We start from the raw sequence: 18,021 nt of genomic DNA on the forward strand, positions 1-18,021 counted from the left end.
CTGACCTTGTGATCCGCCTGTCTCGGCCTCCCAAAGTGCTGGGATTACAGGCGTGTGCCACCGTGCCTGGCCTCGTTAATGAAATATTAATGCAGGTATATTACAAATAGAATGTATATACAAGTAGTATGCACAAACTCACTGTATGACACCCTGGTGTGGCCAGTGGGAGAGGCTGACAGATCATAGAGACTCACAGTAGACTACAGGGGAGTCAACCAAACAGCATCCCCAAGTAGCCTCAGAAGCCTGGAATATGATGCAGACTACACAACTTACACAGCAAACTGAAAGTGACTGGTATTTCACAGCTGATCTGGCTAGTCAATTTTGCTCCATGTCAGTTGCTAGAGAGCCAATAATAATTTGCATTTATGTGCGATAGTCTACAATATACATGTACTGTATCTCTTGAAAGATATATGAACTCTCGCATACTGTCACAAGCTGGTAAGGTGAGACGTAGAGCTAATATAACGACATTATTTTAGTATGCTATATTGATGATATGATTATCTGGGAGATTATGGGTTAAGATAAAAGCAATCATATTTATTTATTTATTTAGAGATGGAGTCTCACTATGTAGCCCAGACTAGTGTCAAACTCCTGGGCTCAAGCGATCTTCACGCCTCAGCCTCCCAAAGTGCTGGGATTATAGGCGTGAGTCACCTCACTCAACCTAAAACAAACTTATTAAGCTCATAGTCAAATTAGGGATGGTTAATGAATTGCAAAAATCCAGGACCCACACAGACTGCAATTCATGAAGAATTACATGGCTTTCAATGACCTATGACCTACCACATGCAGGCAACTTGGAATACATTGTCACTCCCCACCCCTCAGAGTAAACAAGAAGCTAAATGCCTAGTGGGCCTATGTGGCTTTTGGAGACTCATATTCCTTACTCGGCCTCAGTATATAAAATCATCCAGAAAAGGGATCATCTTTGATTGGCTGGAACAATAACACACCTTCTTAGGTCTGCAGAAAACTGTAGCCCAAAGTATTCTATTAGAATGTGATCCCACCACTAAAATAACATGAGAAGTGTTGGCCGCCCACACTCACGGCAGCTGATTCTCTAGCAAAAGCCTAGAGCTGCCTGCTGGGCACAATGACTCATGCCTGTAATCCCAACAATTTGGGAGGCTGAGATGAGAGGATTGTTTGAGGCTAGGAGTTTGAGACAAGCCTGGGCAACAGAGCCAGACTCCATCTTTAAGAAAATAAGAAAATTAAGGAAATAAAAAAGCCAGGCGTGGTGGCACGTGTCTGTGGTCCTAGCTACTCAGGAGGCTGAGGCAGGAGGATCCCACTTGAGGCAACCAGGAGGTTTGAAATAAATAAACATTGGCCAGTTGCACTGGCTCATGCCTGTAATCCCAGCACTTTGGGAGGCTGAGGCCTGCAGATAACTTGGGATCAGGAGTTTGAAACCAGCCTGGCCAACATGGTGAAACCCTGTCTCTACTAAAAATACAAAAACTTAGCTAGGTATGGTGGCATGCACCTGTAATCTCAGCTACTTGAGAGGCTGAGGCAAGAGAATCGCTTGAACCCAGGAGACGACGGTTGCCGTGAGCCGAGATCATGCCACTGCACTCCAACCTGGCTGAGAGATTCGGTCTCAAATAAATGGATAAACAAACAAACATTGGCCAGGTGTTGTGGCTCATGCCTGTAATCCCAGCATTTTGGGAGGCTAAGGCGGGAAGATCACCTGAGGTCATGAGTTTGAGACCAGCCTGGCCAACATGGTGGAACCCCATCTCTAACAAAATACAGAAGTTAGGTGGGCATGGTGGCACACATCTGTAATCCCAGCTACTCAGAAGACCGAGGCATGAGAATTGCTTGAACCCAGGAAGCGGAAGCTGCAGTGAGCCAAGATCATACCACTGCACTCCAGCTGAGGCCACAGAATGAGTTTACTCTGTCTCAAAAAAGAAGTAAAAAAATTTTTTTTAAATAAATATATTCAGGAACAAGTAGCCTCTCCTCCTAGGACTTACTCTAGAGATGTCCAGGGACCTGCCTGCTACTATTGCCATATGTACCCCTCTATTCAACCAATTGCCAGAGGATTCCAGGCAACTGGCTGGCCCACAGATGACAGTTCCAGAATCACAAGCCATAGGTCAACACGGAGAGCTGCTACCTGAGTCCAGGAGATTGGCAAACACAAGCTGACCCAGGGGCTATATTCAGCGCAGTAATTAATGAACTGGACACAGATAAAGGACGCATTGGTTGGCTGTAGACTGACTTTTGTCAATGGACTTGCAGTGTGGCTTAAATGGGTTCTTACATTACTGGAGAATACAGTGTATTCCCATGTGGACTACTGCTCTTGGGAAACCTCCAAGGGAATTTAAAAGGCAAGTGAGACCAGGTGCAGTGACTCATGCCTATAGTCCCAGCATTTGGAGAGGCCAAGGTGGGAGGACTGCTTGAGGCCAGGAGTTAGAGACAAGCCTGGGCAACACAGCAGGACCCCCTCTCTACAAAATTAAAAAAAAATTAGCTAGGTATAATGGCACACGCCTGTGGTCCAGCTACTTGGGGAGCTGAGGGAGGAGAATCACTTGAGTCCAGGAGGTTGAGGCTGCAGTGAGCTATGATTGTACCACTGCACTCCAGCCTGGGCTCAAGTGATCTTCCTGCCTCAGCTTCCCAAACTGCTGGGATTACAGGCATGAGTGGTCATACCTGGTCTGTTTGGCTTTGAACAGCCATATTGGTTTGTTTGGCACTCTCAGTGACGTTTTCTCAGATCAAGACACTCACTCCACAGCCCATGCCGAACAATATCGAGCAAAGAATCAGCACATTCAATGGATTTATCACATTCTTTATCACTCGTGAAGTCTCAGGTTAACAGAAAATTAAAATGGGCAATTAAAACACTATCACGTCTGTAATCCCAGCACTTTGGGAGGCCGAGGTCAGATCGAGACCATCCTGGCCAACATGGTGAAACTCCGTCTCTACTAAAAATACGAAAATTAGCTGGGCATGGTGGTGCATGCTTGTAATCCCTGCTACTTGGGAGGCAGAGGCAGGAGAATCGCTTGAACCAGGCTGTGGCAGGCAGATCGCTTGAGGCCAGGAGTTCCACATAAGCCTAAGCAATCTAGTGAGACCCCATATCTATAGATAATTTAAAAATGAGCCAAAAGTCGTTCATAGTGGTTAAGTAGCTGTAGTCCCAGCTACTCAGGAGGCTGAAGTGGGAGGATCATTTGAACCCAGGATTGAAGGCTAGAGTGAGCTACGATTGTGTCACTGCACTCCAGCCTGGGCAACAGAGGGAAACCTTGTCTTGAAAATAAAAAAAATAAATGAGGAGACGTGACAAAGGAGTGACACTCAGCCTACAACCACGTGGCATTTTGTTTAGAGAGGGACTAAGTGTAGGCCTCTTTGGACAAATTATTATGCTTTTGTGGTGGGAACTGGGGAAGGAAGGAGAGGTGTGATGGTTAATAGTGAGTGTTAACTTGATTGAAGGATGCAAAGTATTGTTCTTGGGTGTGTCTGTGAGGGTGCTGCCAAAGGAGATTAACATTTGAGTCAGTGGACTGGGAGAGGCAGACCCACTCTCAATCCAGCTGGGCACCATCTAATCAGCTGCCAGCGAGGCCAGAATAACAAGCAGGCAGAAGAACGTGAAGAGATTAGACTGGCTTAGCCTCCAAGCCTACATCTTTCTCCTGTGCTGGATGGTTCCTGCCTTCAAACATCAGACTCTTTTGGAACTCAAACTAGCTTCCTTGCTCCTCAGCTTGCAGATGGCCTATGATGGGACCTTGAGATTGTGTGAGTTAATACTCCTTAATAAACTCATATACATATATACACACACACACACACACACACACATATATATATATTCTATTAATTCTATCACTTTAGAGGACCCTAATACAGATTTTGGTACCAGAAGTGGGGTCCAGAACAGGAGAAGGCTTTGCAACAGGTCCAGGCTGCTGTGCAAGCTGCTCTGACACTTGGGCCATATGACCCAGCGGATCCAATGGTGCTTGAGGTGTCAGTGGCAGATGGGGATGGTGTTATAGTCCTCTAGGATTTTAAAGCAACGCCCTGCCATCTTCTGCAGATAACCACTCTCCTTTTCAGAGACAGCTCTTCGTCTGTTACTGGGCTTTGGTGGAAACTGAACATTTGACTATGGGTCATCAAGTCACCATGCAACCTTAACTACCTGTCATGAACTGGGTGTTTTCTGACCCACCTAGCCATAAAGTGGGTCATGCACAGCAGCATTCCATTATCAGATGGAAGTGGTATATATGTGATCGGGCTCCAGCACGTCCTGAAGGCCTAAGTAAGTTACATGAGGAAGTGGCTCAAATGCTCATGGTCTCCACTCCTGCCACCCTGCCTTCTCTTCCCCAGCCTGCACCAATGGCCTCATGGGGAGTTCCCTATGATCAGTGGACAGAGGAAGAGAAGACTAGGGGCTGGTTCACAGGTGGTTCTGCACGATATGCGGGCACCACCCAAAAGTGGACAGCTGCAGCACTATAGCCCCTTTCTGGGACACCCCTATGGACAGCAGTGAAGAAAAACCTTTCCAGTTGGCAGAACTCCAAGCAGTGCACCTGGCTGTGCACTTTGCATGGAAAGAGAAATGGCCAGGTGTGCAATTATTTACTGATTGATGGGCTGTAGCCAATGGTTTGGCTCAATGGCCAGGGACTTGGAAGAAGCATGATTGGAAAACTAGTGACAAAGAAATTTGGATAACTATGTGGATGGACCTCTCTGAGTGGTCAAAAACTGTGAAGATACTTACTGTGAAGATATCTGTATCTCATGTGAGTGCTCACCAAAGGGTGATCTCAGCAGAGGAGGATTTTAATAATCAAGTGGATAGGGTGACTCATTCTGTAGATACCACTCAGCCTCTTTCCCCAGCCACCTCTGCCACCGCCCAATGGGCCCATAAACAAAGTGGCCATGGTGGCAGGGATGGACTTTCTCAGCAACATGGACTTTCACTCACCAAGGCAGACCTGGCTACAGCCACTGCTGAGTGCCCAATTTGCCAGCAGCAGTGCCCAACACTAAGCCCTTGATATGGCATCATTCCTTGGGTGATCACCCATCTACTTGGTGGCAGGTTGATTATACTGGACCTCTTCCATCATAGAAAGGGCGGAGGTTTGTCCTCCCTGGAATAAATACTCCAGATTTGAGTTTGCCTATTCTACAGACAATGCTTCTGCTAAAACTACCATCTGTGGATTCACGGAATGCCTTATCCACCGTCATGGTATTCCACACAGCACTGCCTCTGACCAAGGCACTCACTTTACGGCTAAAGAAGTGCGACCGTGGGCTTATGCTCTTGGAATTCACTGATCCTACCATGCTCCCCATCATCCTGAAGCAGTTGGATAGAAAGGTAGAATGGCCTTTTGAAGTCACAATTACAATGCCAACTAGGTGATAATACTCTGCAGGGCTGGGGCAAAATTCTCCAGAAGGCCATGTCTGCTCGGAATCAGCATCCAATATACGGTACTGTTTATCCCATAGCCAGGATTCACGGGTCCAGGAATCAAGGGGTGGAAGTAGAAGTGGCATCACTCACCATCACCCCTAGTGATCCACTAGAAAATTTTGGCTTCCTGTTCCCACAACATTACATTCTGCTGGCTTAGAGGTCTTAGTTCCAGAGGGAAGAATGCTGCCACCACTTTGGAGTCCTGCCACCTTTAAGTCAACAGGCTAAGAAGGGAGATACAACCTTCTGGGATGATTCACTGGGACTATCAAGATGCAATCAGTCTACTACTCCACAGAGGAGGTAAGGAAGAGTATGTGTGGAACACAGGAGATCCTTTAGGGTGTCTCTTAGTATTACCATGCCCTGTGATTAAGGTCAATGGGAAACTATAACAGCCCAACCCAGGCAGGACTACAAATGGCCCAGACCCTTCAGGAATGAAGGCTTGGGTCACTCCAGGAAAAAACCTGCTGAGATGCTCGCTGAAGGCAAAAAGAATACAGAATGGGTAGTAGAAGAAGGTAGTCATCAATACCAGCTATGACCATGTGACCAGTTGCAGAAACAAGGACTATAATTGTCATGAGTATTTCCTCCTTCTTTTGTTAAAAACATGTTTGTGCACATATATGATTGTACTAAGAATATATCTTCATTTTATTTCCTTTCTCCTTTATCGTATGAATAAAATTTATTGACTTCATATAAGCATTTCAGTGTTAGCTTTATATAACAGCATTTGGGTTGAGGATTGGTGCGTTTCCAGTTGTATGAAGGATACTTGCATTATGTTAGGCATAATTATGACATTATTATTGTCTTTATTTGAAGATTATGTATAATCTCAGAAGATGTGTATGGGTTAAAGTTGACAAGGGCTGAACTTGTGATGGTTAATACTGTCAACTTGATTGAAGGATGCAAAGTATTGTTCCTGGGTGTGTGTGTGAGGCTGTTGCCAGAGGAGATTAACCTTTGAGTCACGGGGCTGGAAAAGGCAGACCCACCCTTAAACTAGGTGGGCACAATCTAATCAGCTGCCAGTGTGGCAAAAATAAAAATGAGGCAGAGGAACATAAAGAGGTTAGACTGGCTTAGCCTCCGAGCCTACATCTTTCTCCCATGGTTGACGGTTCCTGCCCTAGAACATCAGACTCCAAGTTCTTCAGCTTTGGGACTCAGAATGGCTTCCTTTGCTCCTCAGCTTGCAGACAGCCTATTGTGGAACGTTGTGATCCTGTGAGTTAATACTCCTTGAGAAACTCTCTTGTATATATACATCCATCCTAATAGTTCTGCTCCTTTAGAGAACTGTCACTAATACAAGGGGTGACAACAGAGGAAATTACATGTTAGACTTTTATACTTTACCTCAATTTTCATTACTTTTTGCAGAAAAAAGATTTCACATAAAAATCACATAATAATAATTTATTCCAATTTATTAAGGCAGGAGCTGGACCTAAAGAGGGCGCTGAGAGGCTGGAGATGGGCTTGGGAGAGGTCAACTGAAGGAAAATTTGGGCCTAAGGAGACTGCAGGAGGCAAGAGCTGGGCAAAAACAGGTTATTGTGAGGCAGGAGTTGGGTCTTCATAAAAGGGCCAATGTAAGGCAGAAGCAGGGCCTGCAGAGTCCACTAGCAGGCAGGACCAGGGCATGGAAAGGCTGACAGGAGGCAGAAAGTTGCCCTCGGGAGGCCGCCATGAGGCAGGAGTTGGTTCTTGAAAGGAGGCAAGAGCTGGGCCTGTAGTGGTTGCTAAAAGGCAGGAACTTGGTCTGGAAGGCCGTGGTAAGGCAAGAGCTGGGCCAAAAGAGGCCACTGGGAAGCAGGAGCTGGGCCTCAGGGGGCCACCGTAAAACAGGAGCTGGGACTTGGAAGGCAGACGTGAAGCAAAAGCTGGCTCTTGGAAGGCTGACGAGAGGCAGAAGCTGGGCCTGGTGAGGTCGACTTGAGAAAGTCTGGGGCCTGGAGAGATCCCTGGGAGGCAGGAGCTAAACTTGTAGAGGCTGCCGGAAGGCAGGAGCTGGGCCTGGTGAGGTCAACATGAAGAAGTTCTAGGCCTGGAAAGGCCACTGGGAGAAAGGAGCTGGGGGTAAAGAGGCTGTTGTAAGGCTTGAGCTAGGCCTGCAGAGGCTGCCAGGAGGCAAGAGCTGGGCCTGGAGATGCCAAATTGAGGAAGTTTTAGGCCTGCAGAGGCTGTAAAGAGAAAGGAGCTAAGCCTGGAGAGACTGGTGAAAGGCAGGAGGTAGGGCTAAAGAGGCCATTGGCAGGCAAAAGCTGGGCCTCTGAAGGCTGCAAGGAGGCAGGACCTGGGCCTGGTGAGGTTGACTTAAGGACGTTTTGGTCCTGGAGAGGCCAATGGGAGGAAGGAGCTGGGCCTAAAGAGGCCATTGAAAGGATGAAGCCAGGCCTGTAGAGGCCACCAGAAGGCAGGAGCTGGGCCTGAGAAGAACAAATTAAGAAACTTTTAGGCCTGTAAGGGCCCCAAAGAGGCAGGAGCTAGGCATGCAGGGAGAGGCAGCTGTGAGCAGAAGCTGGGCCACTAGAGGTTGCCAAGAGCAGGAGCATGGCTTGAAGAGGTCCCAGTAAGAATGAGCTGAGTCTAAAGTGGTCACTGTTAGGAAGAAGCTGAGATCCTAGAGGACACTCAGAGGCACAAGCTGGGCCTGGAGAGCTTGACTGGAAAAAACTATGGGCTTAAAAAGGCCACCAAGGAAGAAGCTGGGCCTGGAGTGGCCAGAGGAAGACAGAAGGTGGGACATGGGAGGCCGCCGTTAAACAGGAGCTGGAAGGCGGCCGTGAGGCAAAAGCGGAGCCATTAAAGGCCTACCAGACACAGGAGCTAGGCCTGGTGAGACTGACATGAGAAAGTTCTTCATCTGGAGAGACAACTGAAAGGCAAGAGCAGGGCCTAAATAGTACATTGGAAAAATGGAGTTGGGCCTCTAGAAACTGATGAAAAGCATGAACAGGGCTTGGAGACGCTGTAAAGAGGAAGGCACAAAAATGGCCTGGGAAGGCCAATGTGAGGCAAGAGCTGGGCCTGGGGGGTCCACTGGGAGGAGGCAGAGGCCATGCCTCCAGGGGCCTACGACAGGCAGGAGCTGGGCCTGGCGAGGCCGACTTCAGGATGCTTTGGGCCTGCACAGGCCATTGGCGGGAGGCAGGAGCTGGGCCTGGAGGGGCTGACTTGAGAAAGCCTTGGGCCGGGAGACGCTGTCGGGATGGGCGGGAGCTGGGCCTGGAGAGGCCAGTGTGAGGCAGGATCCGAGCTTGTTGAGGCTGCCAGGAGGCCGGCAGGAACGTGGCTGGGGAAGGCCACCGTGAGGCAAGAGCTGGGCCTGGGAAGGCTGCTGTGAGGCAAGATCTGGGCCTGGAGGAGGTTTTGGGCCTATGAAGGCTGCCAGGAGCTGGACAGGAGCCGAGTCAAAAGAGGCTGTTTGGAGACAGGGACTGGGCCTGCAAGGGAGAGCTGGGCCTGGAGAGGAGGCTGAGAGGCAGCCACTGGGCCGCGGGAAGCCGAGTTGGGCCTGCAGAGGCCGCCACAGGGAAAAAGCTAGGCCTAAAGAGACTGTTGCGAGGGACAAGCTGGGCCTTAAGAGGCCATTGGGACACAGGAGCCGAGCCTGCGGAGGCCGCTGAAGGGCAGGAGCCTGGCCTGCAGAAGGCCACGGTGAGGCACAAGATGAGCCTAAAGAGGCCATCAGGAGGAAGGAGTTGGGTCTGTCAAGGCTGCCGCCAGGCAGGCGGAAACGTGGCCAGGGGAGGCTGACACGAGGCAAGAGCTTGGCCTGGAGAGGCCGTTGTCAGGCAGGAGCTGGGCCTCTCCAGGCCACTGGGGAGCTGAAGATGGGGCCTGGAAGGCCTGACTTAGAGGAGCCTGGGGCCTACAAAGGTTGCCAGGAGCTGGGCAGGAGCTGGGCAGGAGCTGGGCCAAATGTGGTTGTTGTGAGGCAGGAGCTGGGCCGGCAGACGCAGCTGGGAGGGAGAGCTGGGCCCGGAAAGGCTGGCTGAAAACAGTTCTGGGCCTGGACGGGATGCCGAGAGGCAAGAGCTGGGCCCATGGAGGCTGCCAAGAGGCAGGAGCTTGGCCTGAGGTGGCCACGCTGAGGCAAGAGCTGAGCCTGGGGGGCGTCCACTGGGAGAAGGCAGAGGCCATGCCTCCAGGAGCCAACAACAGGCAGGAGCTGGGCCTGGCGAGACCGACTTCAGGACACTTTGGGCCTGCACAGGCCATCAGTGGGAGGCAGGAGCTGGGCCTGCAGGTGCTGACTTGAGAAAGTCTTGGGCCAGGAGACGCCATCGGGGTGGGCCCGAGCTGGGCCTGGAGAAGTCACTGTGAGGCATGAGCTGGGCCTAGAGAGGCCAGTGTGAGGCAGGAGCCGGGCTTGTTGAGGTTGCTGGGAGGCCGGCAGGAACATGGCTGGGGAAGGCCGCTGTGAGGCAAGATCTGGGCCTGGGAAGGCCACTGCAAGGCAAGAGCTGGGCCTGGAGATCTGGACCGGAGAAGGTTTCAGGCCTACCAAGGCTGCCAGGAGCTGGGCAGGAGCTGAGTGAAAAGAGGCTGTTTGGAGACAGAGGCTGGGCCTGTAGGCGCAGCCGCGAGAGAAAGCTGGGCCTCTAGAGGAGGCTGGGAGGCAGCCACTGGGCCACGGGAGGCCAACTTGGGCCTGGAGAGGCCGCCACAGGGGAAAAGTTGGGCCCAAAGAGACTGTTGTGAGGGACAAGCTGGGCCTTAAGAGGCCATCGGGACACAGGAGCCGGGCCTGCAGAGGCCGCCAAAGGGGAGGAGCCTGGCCTGCAGAAGCCCGCGGTGAGGCACGAGATGAACCTAAAGAGGCCATCGGGAGGCAGGAGCTGGGTTTGTCGAGGCTGCCGCCAGGCAGGGGAAAACATGGCCTGGGGAGGCCGATGCAAGGCAAGAGCTGGGCCTGGAGAAGCCATTGTCAGGCAGGAGCTGGGCCTCTCTAGGCTGCCAGGGAGCCAAAGGTGGGGACTGGAAGGCCTGACTTAGAGGAGCCTGGGGCCTACAAAGACTGCCAGGAGCTGGGCAGGAGCTGGGCTGAGCGTGGTTGTCGTGAGGCAGGAGCTGGGCCAGCAGACGCAGCTGGGAGGGAGAGCTGGGCTGGGAGAGGCTGGCTGGAAACCATTCTGGGCCTGGAGAGGATGCCGAGAGGCAAGAGCTGGGCCCGTGGAGGCTGCCAAGAGGCAGTTGCTTGGCCTGAGGTGGCCACGCTGAGGCAAGAGCTGGGGCTGGTGGGTCCACTGGGAGGAGTCAAAGGCTGTGCCTCCAGGGGCCAACGACAGGCAAGAGCTGCGCCTTGTGGGGCTGGTTTGAGAAAGCCTTGGGCCGGGAGACGCCATCGGGGTGGGCGGAAGCTGGGCCTGGAGAGGCCAGTGTGAGGCAGGAGCCGGGCTTGTTGAGGCTACCGGGAGGCTGGCAGGAACGTGGCCGGGGAAGGCCACCATGAGGCAAGAGCTGGGCCTGGGGGTGGTCCACTGGGAGGAGGCAGAGGCCGTGGCTCCAGGGGCCTGCTACGACAGGCAGGAGCTGCGCCTGGCAAGGCTGACTTCAGGACACTTTGGGCCTATACAGGCCATTGGCGGGAGGCAGGAGCTGGGCCTGGAGGGTCCAACTTGAGAAAGCATTGGGCTGGGAGATGCCGTCAGGATGGGCAGGAGCTGGGCCTGAGAGGCCGCCGTGAGGCATGAGCTGGACCTAGAGAGGCCAGTGTGAGGCAGGAGAAGGGCTTGTTGAGGCTGCTGGGAGGCCAGCAGGAACGTGGCCAAAGAAAGCCACCGTGAGGCAAGATCTGGGCCTGGGAAGGCTGCTGCGAGGCAAGCGCTGGGCCTGGAGATCTGCACCAGAGGAGGTTTCGGGCCTACGAAGGCTGCCAGGAGCTGGGCAGGAGCTAAGTCAAAAGAGGCTGGAGACAGAGGCTGGGCCTGTAGGCGCAGCCACAAGAGAGAGCTGGGCCTGGAGAGGAGGCCGGGAGGCAGCCACTGGGCCGTGGGAGGCCGATTTGGGCCTGGAGAGGCTGCCACAGGGGAAAAGCTGGGCCTAAAGAGACCGTTGCGAGGGACAAGCTGGGCCTAAAGAGGCCATCGGGATACAGGACCCAGGCTTGCAGAGGCCGCTGAAGAGCAGGAGCCTGGCCTGCAGGAGGTCACGGTGAGGCATGAGATGAGCCTAAAGAGGCCATCGGGAGGCAGGAGCTGGGTGTGTCGAGGCTGCCACCAGGCAGGCAGAAACACGGCCAGGGGAGGGTGACACAAAGCAAGAGCTTGGCCTGGAGAGGCCGTTGTCAGGCAGGAGCTGGGCCTCTCCAGGCTGCCGGGGAGCCGAAGGTGGGGCCTGGAAGGCCTGACTTAGAGGAGCCTGGGGCCTACAAAGGCTGCCAGAAGCTGGGAAGTAGCTGGGCCAAACGTGGTTGTTGTGAGGCAGGAGCTGGGCCGGCAGAACGCAGCCAGGAGGGAGAGCTGGGCTCGGAGAGGCCGGCTGAAAATAGTTCTGGGCCTGGAGGGGATGCCAAGAGGCAAGAGCTGGGCCCGTGGAGGCTGCCAACAGGCAGGAGCTTGGCCTGAGGTGGCCACGCTGAGGCAAGAACTGGGCCTGGGGGGGTCCACTGGGAGGAGGCAGAGGCCGTGCCTCCAGGGGCCGACGACAGGCAGGAGCTGGGACTGGCGAGGCCAACTTCAGGATGCTTTGGGCCTGCACAGGCCATCGGCGGGAGGCAGGAGCTGGGCCTGGAGGGGCCGACTTGAGAAAGCCTTGGTCCAGGAGACGCCGTCGGGGTGGGCAGGAGCTGGGTCTGGAGAGGCCACTGTGAGGTAGGAGCCAGGCCTAGAGAGGCCAGTGTGAGGCAGGAGCTGGGCTTGTTGAGGCTGCCGGGAGCCTGGCAAGAACATGGTTGGGGAAGGCGGCCGTGAGGCAAGAGCTGGGCCTGGGAAGGCCGCTGTGAGGCAAGAGCTAGGCCTGGAGATCTAGACAGGAGGAGGTTTCGGGCCTACCAAGGCTGCCAGGAGCTGGGCAGGACCCGAGTCAAAAGAGGCTGTTTGGAGGCAGGAGCTGGGCCTGTAGGCGCAACCACGAGAGAGAGCTGGGCCTGGAGAGGAGGCCGGGAGGCTGTAGCTGGGCCGCGGGAGGCCGACTGGGCCTGAAGAGGCCACCAAAAGGGAAAAGCTGGGCCTAAAGAGGCCATTGTGAGAAATGAGCTGGGCCTAAAGAGGCCATCAGGACGCAGAGCTGGGTCTCTGCTGCAGAGGTTGGCGAAAAGCAGGAGCCTGGCTTGGTGAGGTCGCGGTGAGGCATGAGATGAGCCTAAAGAGGTCACTGAAAGGTCGGACCTGGACCTGTCAGGACATGGCGCTCAGGTGGTTATGTGAGCCATGGGGAGGGGCTGTAAACACAAATGAAGTTTCCCCTCACTTGTCCGCTGCTCCTCTCCAGCTCTGTGGCCCTGTGGTGGAGACCCCTGCTCAGGTGCATTCGAAAGGATCTGTTCCATGCCATTCTTCAGAGTCATCTTACTGCTGCAGTGGTGAAGCATAGCATCCGTTAGCTTGCATGGCACATGCCTCGGCTGGCATTTCATCACAATCAAAAGTAAGTGGTAGCTTGAGTCACTGAGGTTACTTCCTGGAAATCACCAGCATCCCATGTCCCATTGGCAAGAAGCTCAGCACTGCTCCTTGGATAACCAAACCTATGCTCAAATCCCATCTCTGTGGGTCTATTTCCTGGTACCCTTCCTAGCATCAATTGTGTATTTCTAGGAGCCCAATCAGAAAATATAAAACCACTCAAAAGTTTAAACTGAATGGGTACGGTGGCTCACACCTGTAATCCCAGCACTTTGGGAGGCCGAGGCGAGTGGATTGCTTTGAGCTCAGGAGTTGAGACCAGCCTGGGAAACATGGCGAAACCCTGTCTCTACAAAAAGCACAAAAATTAGCCAGGCGTGGTGGCACATACCTGTAATCCTAGATACTTGGGAGGCTGAGGACAGAGAATTGCTTGAGCCTTGGAAGTGGAGGTCGCAGTGAGCAGAGATTGTGCCTCTGCACTCCAGCCTCGGTGATAGACTGAGACCCAATACCAAAAAATAAATAAATAAATAAATTTAAAATAAAAAGTATTAATTATAACACAGGATCAGCATAATGAGTGACACGCTAGCACAAACTACAGACAACTCTGGAGAATACAAAACTAGCAGAGGCCAGGCATGGTGGCTCATGCCTGTAATCCCAGTAATTTGGGAAGCCTAGGTAGGAGGACTGCTTGAGGCCAGGAGTTGGAGACCAGGCTGGGCAACTTAGTGAGACCCTGTGTCTACCAAAAAAAAAAATTAGCCAGCTGTGGTGGTGGTGCACACCTGTAGTTCCAGCTACCTGGGAGTCTAGGGTGGGAGGATCCCTTGAACCTGGGAAGTCTAGGCTGCAGTGAACCAAAATCATGCCACTACACACTAGCCTGGGTGACAGAGTGAGAACCTGTCTTATGGGAGGGGAGGGGAGGGGAGGGGAGGGGAGGGGAGGGGAGGGGAGGGGAGGGGAGGGGAGGGGAGGGGAGGGGAGAATGCTAATCCCTCTATGAGACTCTCCTTTTCTCCTGCCCTCTCTGGAACCTCACTTGTCAGTTCTTCCTCCCACCTCCCTGTATCTTTAACCTATCCCCCGCTTTTAGCTCCTTCCTACCAGCATTTAAATTACTCAAACTTCTTCTATTTTAAAAAACTCTCCCTAAACTCAGTGTGTCCCCTGCTTTAGGTCTCCAGCACACCCACTGAGCCATCTGCTCCCCCTGGTGCCTTCTCCATACAGCAGCCTGAGCCATGTCTCTAATACATGAATCTCATCACGTTACTCCCCTGTGTACATCACTCTTTGGGATTAAGTCCAAACTCCTTAACAGCCCCTGCTCTAGCCTGCCTTGCAAGGCAGCCTCACTGCTTACCCCTCTCCATTTTACCTGCTATGGAGTCCAGCTGAGCCTCATCTGCCCCCTGAATGCCCACTCTCTCCCGTCTGGGAGCCTCTGAAGTGGGTGATGCCCTCTGCTTAGAATACGCTTCCCCTTAAACCTCTACTCTCTTACTGGCTAGCTTGGCTCCTCTGTCACTTGTCCGTTTTAGCACCACCTCCTCCTGGAAGCCTTCCTTGACTCCCCTGATTCTCAGGAGCACGGGAAGCGAGGTGCTCCTCCCAAAAATGAATGGAGATTAGGGAGTGTGTGTTATTCATGTTTAATTCACCAGTGCTTAGTTCAGTACCTGGCACAAAATAGTCACTCTGGTGGCCAAAGTAATGACCCACCCCCCCCATCAACTGCTCATGTCCTATGTTATACTGCATAATTACATAGGAAGGGGGAATTAAGAGTACAGATGAAATTAATGTTGCTAATCAGCCAACCTTAAAACAAGATTATCCGACAGTATCTGGGTGAGCCCATGTAATTACGAGGGTTCTTTATTTTTTTTATTTTTATTTATTTATTTTTTTTTGAGATGGAGTCTCGCTCTGTTGCCCAGGCTGGAGTGCAGTGGCTGGATCTCAGCTCACTGCAAGCTCCGCCTCCCGGGTTCACGCCATTCTCCTGCCTCAGCCTCCCCAGTAGCTGGGACTACAGGCGCCCGCCACCTCGCCCGGCTAGTTTTTTTTGTATTTTTTAGTAGAGACGGGGTTTCATCGTGTTCGCCAGGATGGTCTCGATCTCCTGACCTCGTGATCTCCTGACCTCGTGATCCGCCCGTCTCGGCCTCCCAAAGTGCTGGGATTACAGGCTTGAGCCACCGCGCCCAGCTACAAGGGTTCTTTAAATGTGGAAGAGGGAGGCAGAAGGTTAAGAACCAGAGACGGTGGACACAATGGCTCATGCCTGTATTACCAATACTTTGGGAGGCCAAGGCAGGAAAATCCCTCGAGTGCAGGAGTTCAAGGCTAGCCTTGGCAACATAGCAAGGCCCCATCTCTACAAAAAAAAAAAAAAAAAAAAAAATTAAAATTCACCGAGTGTCATGGTGCTAACCTGTAGTCCCAGCTACTGGGAAGGATGAGGTGGGAGGATGTTCCCACTTAAGCCTGGGAGTTTGAGGCTACAATGGGCCATGATTGGACCACTGAACTCCATCCTGGGTGACAGAGCCAGGTCCTGCTTCTAAAGAAAAAAACAAAAGGACATTGGAATCAGGGTCCCCTCCATCCTAAGATGCCTACAAGACATCTCTCTCTGCAAACAAGTAAACATCATCCTCCAACTCCTCACAGAGTGGAGCAGCAGGGAAACTCCCTCACCTCATTTCTGTGTGGCTTGAGAGGCCTGACAGCTCAATAACCAGCTCCTTGCTGATGAACCAATCGGGAAATGGCTCTAGTTGAGCTAAGGAGAATTAGGTTCCTTCTTTTGGTTCTCAATAGGCAGGGTAGGGGCCAGGCATGGTAACTCATACCTGTAATCCTTGCACTTCGGGAGGCCAAAGTGAGAGGATTGCTTGAGGCCAGGAGCTCAAAACCAGCCTGAGCAACACAGCAGGACCCAGGTGGCACACACCTGTGGTCCCTACTACTTGGTAGGATGAGGTGGGAGGACTGATCACTTGATCCCAGGAGTTTCAGTCTGCAGTGAGCCATGATCATACGAGGCACTCCAGCCTGGCTGACAGAGCCAGACCGTGTCTCAAAACGTAAAAGAGACTATAGGCAGGCAACAACACATCTGGTTAATTTTTAAATATTCTGTAGAGATGAGGTCTTGCTAGGTTGGTCTAAAACTCCTGGCAACAGGCTGGACATAGTGGCTCATGCCTCTAATCCCAGCACTTTGGGCAGCTGAGGCGGTGGGGGGGGGATCACCTGAAGTCAGAAGTTTGAGACCAGCCTGACCAACAAGGCAAAACTCCGTCTCTACTAAAAATACAAAAATTAGTTGGGCAGTAGTGGCGTGTACCTGTAATCCCAGCTACTCAAGAGGCTGAGGCAGGAGAATCGCTTGAACCTGGGAGGTGAAGGCTGCAGTCTGCTGAGATTGCACCACTGCACTCCACCCTGGGCAACACAGTGAGATTCTGTTTCAAAAACAAACAAACAAACAAACAAAACCTCCTGGCATCAAGAGATCTTCCTGTCTCAGCATCCAAATGCCCTGGGATTATATTTTTTGTTTACTATAATTGAAAACACTTGCTCTTATACTACTTTAAGGTACAAATAAAAAAAAAAACAGATAATAACAAATGTTGGTGAAGACCAGGAACAGTGGCTCAGCCTGTAATTCCAGAAGTTTGGGAGGCTGAGGTGGGCAGATCACTTGAGGCCAGGAGTAAGAGACCAGCCTGGGCAACATGGTAAAACCGAATCACTACAAAAAAATATAAAAATTAGCCAGGCATGATGGCACGTACCTATAATTCCCAGCTACTCAGGAGGCTGAGATGAGAGGATCATTTGTGCCTGGGAGGTCAAGGCTTCAGTGAACTGTGATGGCATCACTGTGCTGCAGCCTGAGAGACAGAGCAAGCCCCTGTCTGGAAAAAAAATAATGTCAGTGAAGATGTGGAGGAATTGGAACCCACATACATTACTGGTGGGAACATAAAATCGTGTAACCACTTTGTTTGGGTATTTCTTTTCTTGTCTATTTTAATTGGATTTTTTTTTTTTTTTTAAATCAAGACAGGGTCTCACTGTCTTGCCGAGGCTGGTCTTGAACTTGTGGACTCAAGCCATAGTCTCAACTGAGCCTCCTGAGTAGCAGGGATTATAGGTGTGAGCCATTGCACCCAACTGGTGTAGTCACTTTAGAAAACAGTCTGGCAGTTTCTCAAAAGGCTAAATGTAAAATAAATGCAACAGTTTCACTCCTAGGCATATATCCCAGAGAAATAAAAATACATATCCACACAAAAACTTGTACAGCAATCTCCATAGCAGCATAATAGCCAACACGTGGAAACAACCCAAATGTCCACCAACTGATAAATGGATCATCAAAATGCAGTGTGTCTCTACCATGGAATATTATTCAGCCATAGAAAAAATGAAATACTGATTCACCCTATGACATAAAGGAACTTTGAAAACATTGTGCTAAGAGGGAAAAAAGCCACAAAAGAACACCTATTGTACAATTCTATTTGTCCAGATTAGGTAAACCTATAGTGACAGAAAATGAATCCATGGTTGCCTAAGGCTGGGGGCAAAGGCAGGTTGGGGGAGTAGGAGGTAATGGCTAAGGGGTGCAGATTTCTCTATAGAGTAACGAACGGTTCTAAAAGTGACTGTGGTGATCGATGCACAGCTCTGTGAATATTCTAAAACATTCTGAATTGCAGATTTCGATAAATTGAATGGTATGTGAATCATATTTTAATAAAGTTATTATTTAAAAACATAATAATAAGGGGCTGGGCACAGGTGGTCATGCCTGCCTGTAATCCCAGGACTTTGGAAGGCTGAGGCAGGAGGATCACTCGA

The sequence above is a fragment of the Macaca fascicularis genome, chromosome 3 (genome assembly GCF_037993035.2).
Source record: "Macaca fascicularis isolate 582-1 chromosome 3, T2T-MFA8v1.1".
In the NCBI taxonomy this organism is placed as follows: Eukaryota; Metazoa; Chordata; class Mammalia; order Primates; family Cercopithecidae; genus Macaca; species Macaca fascicularis.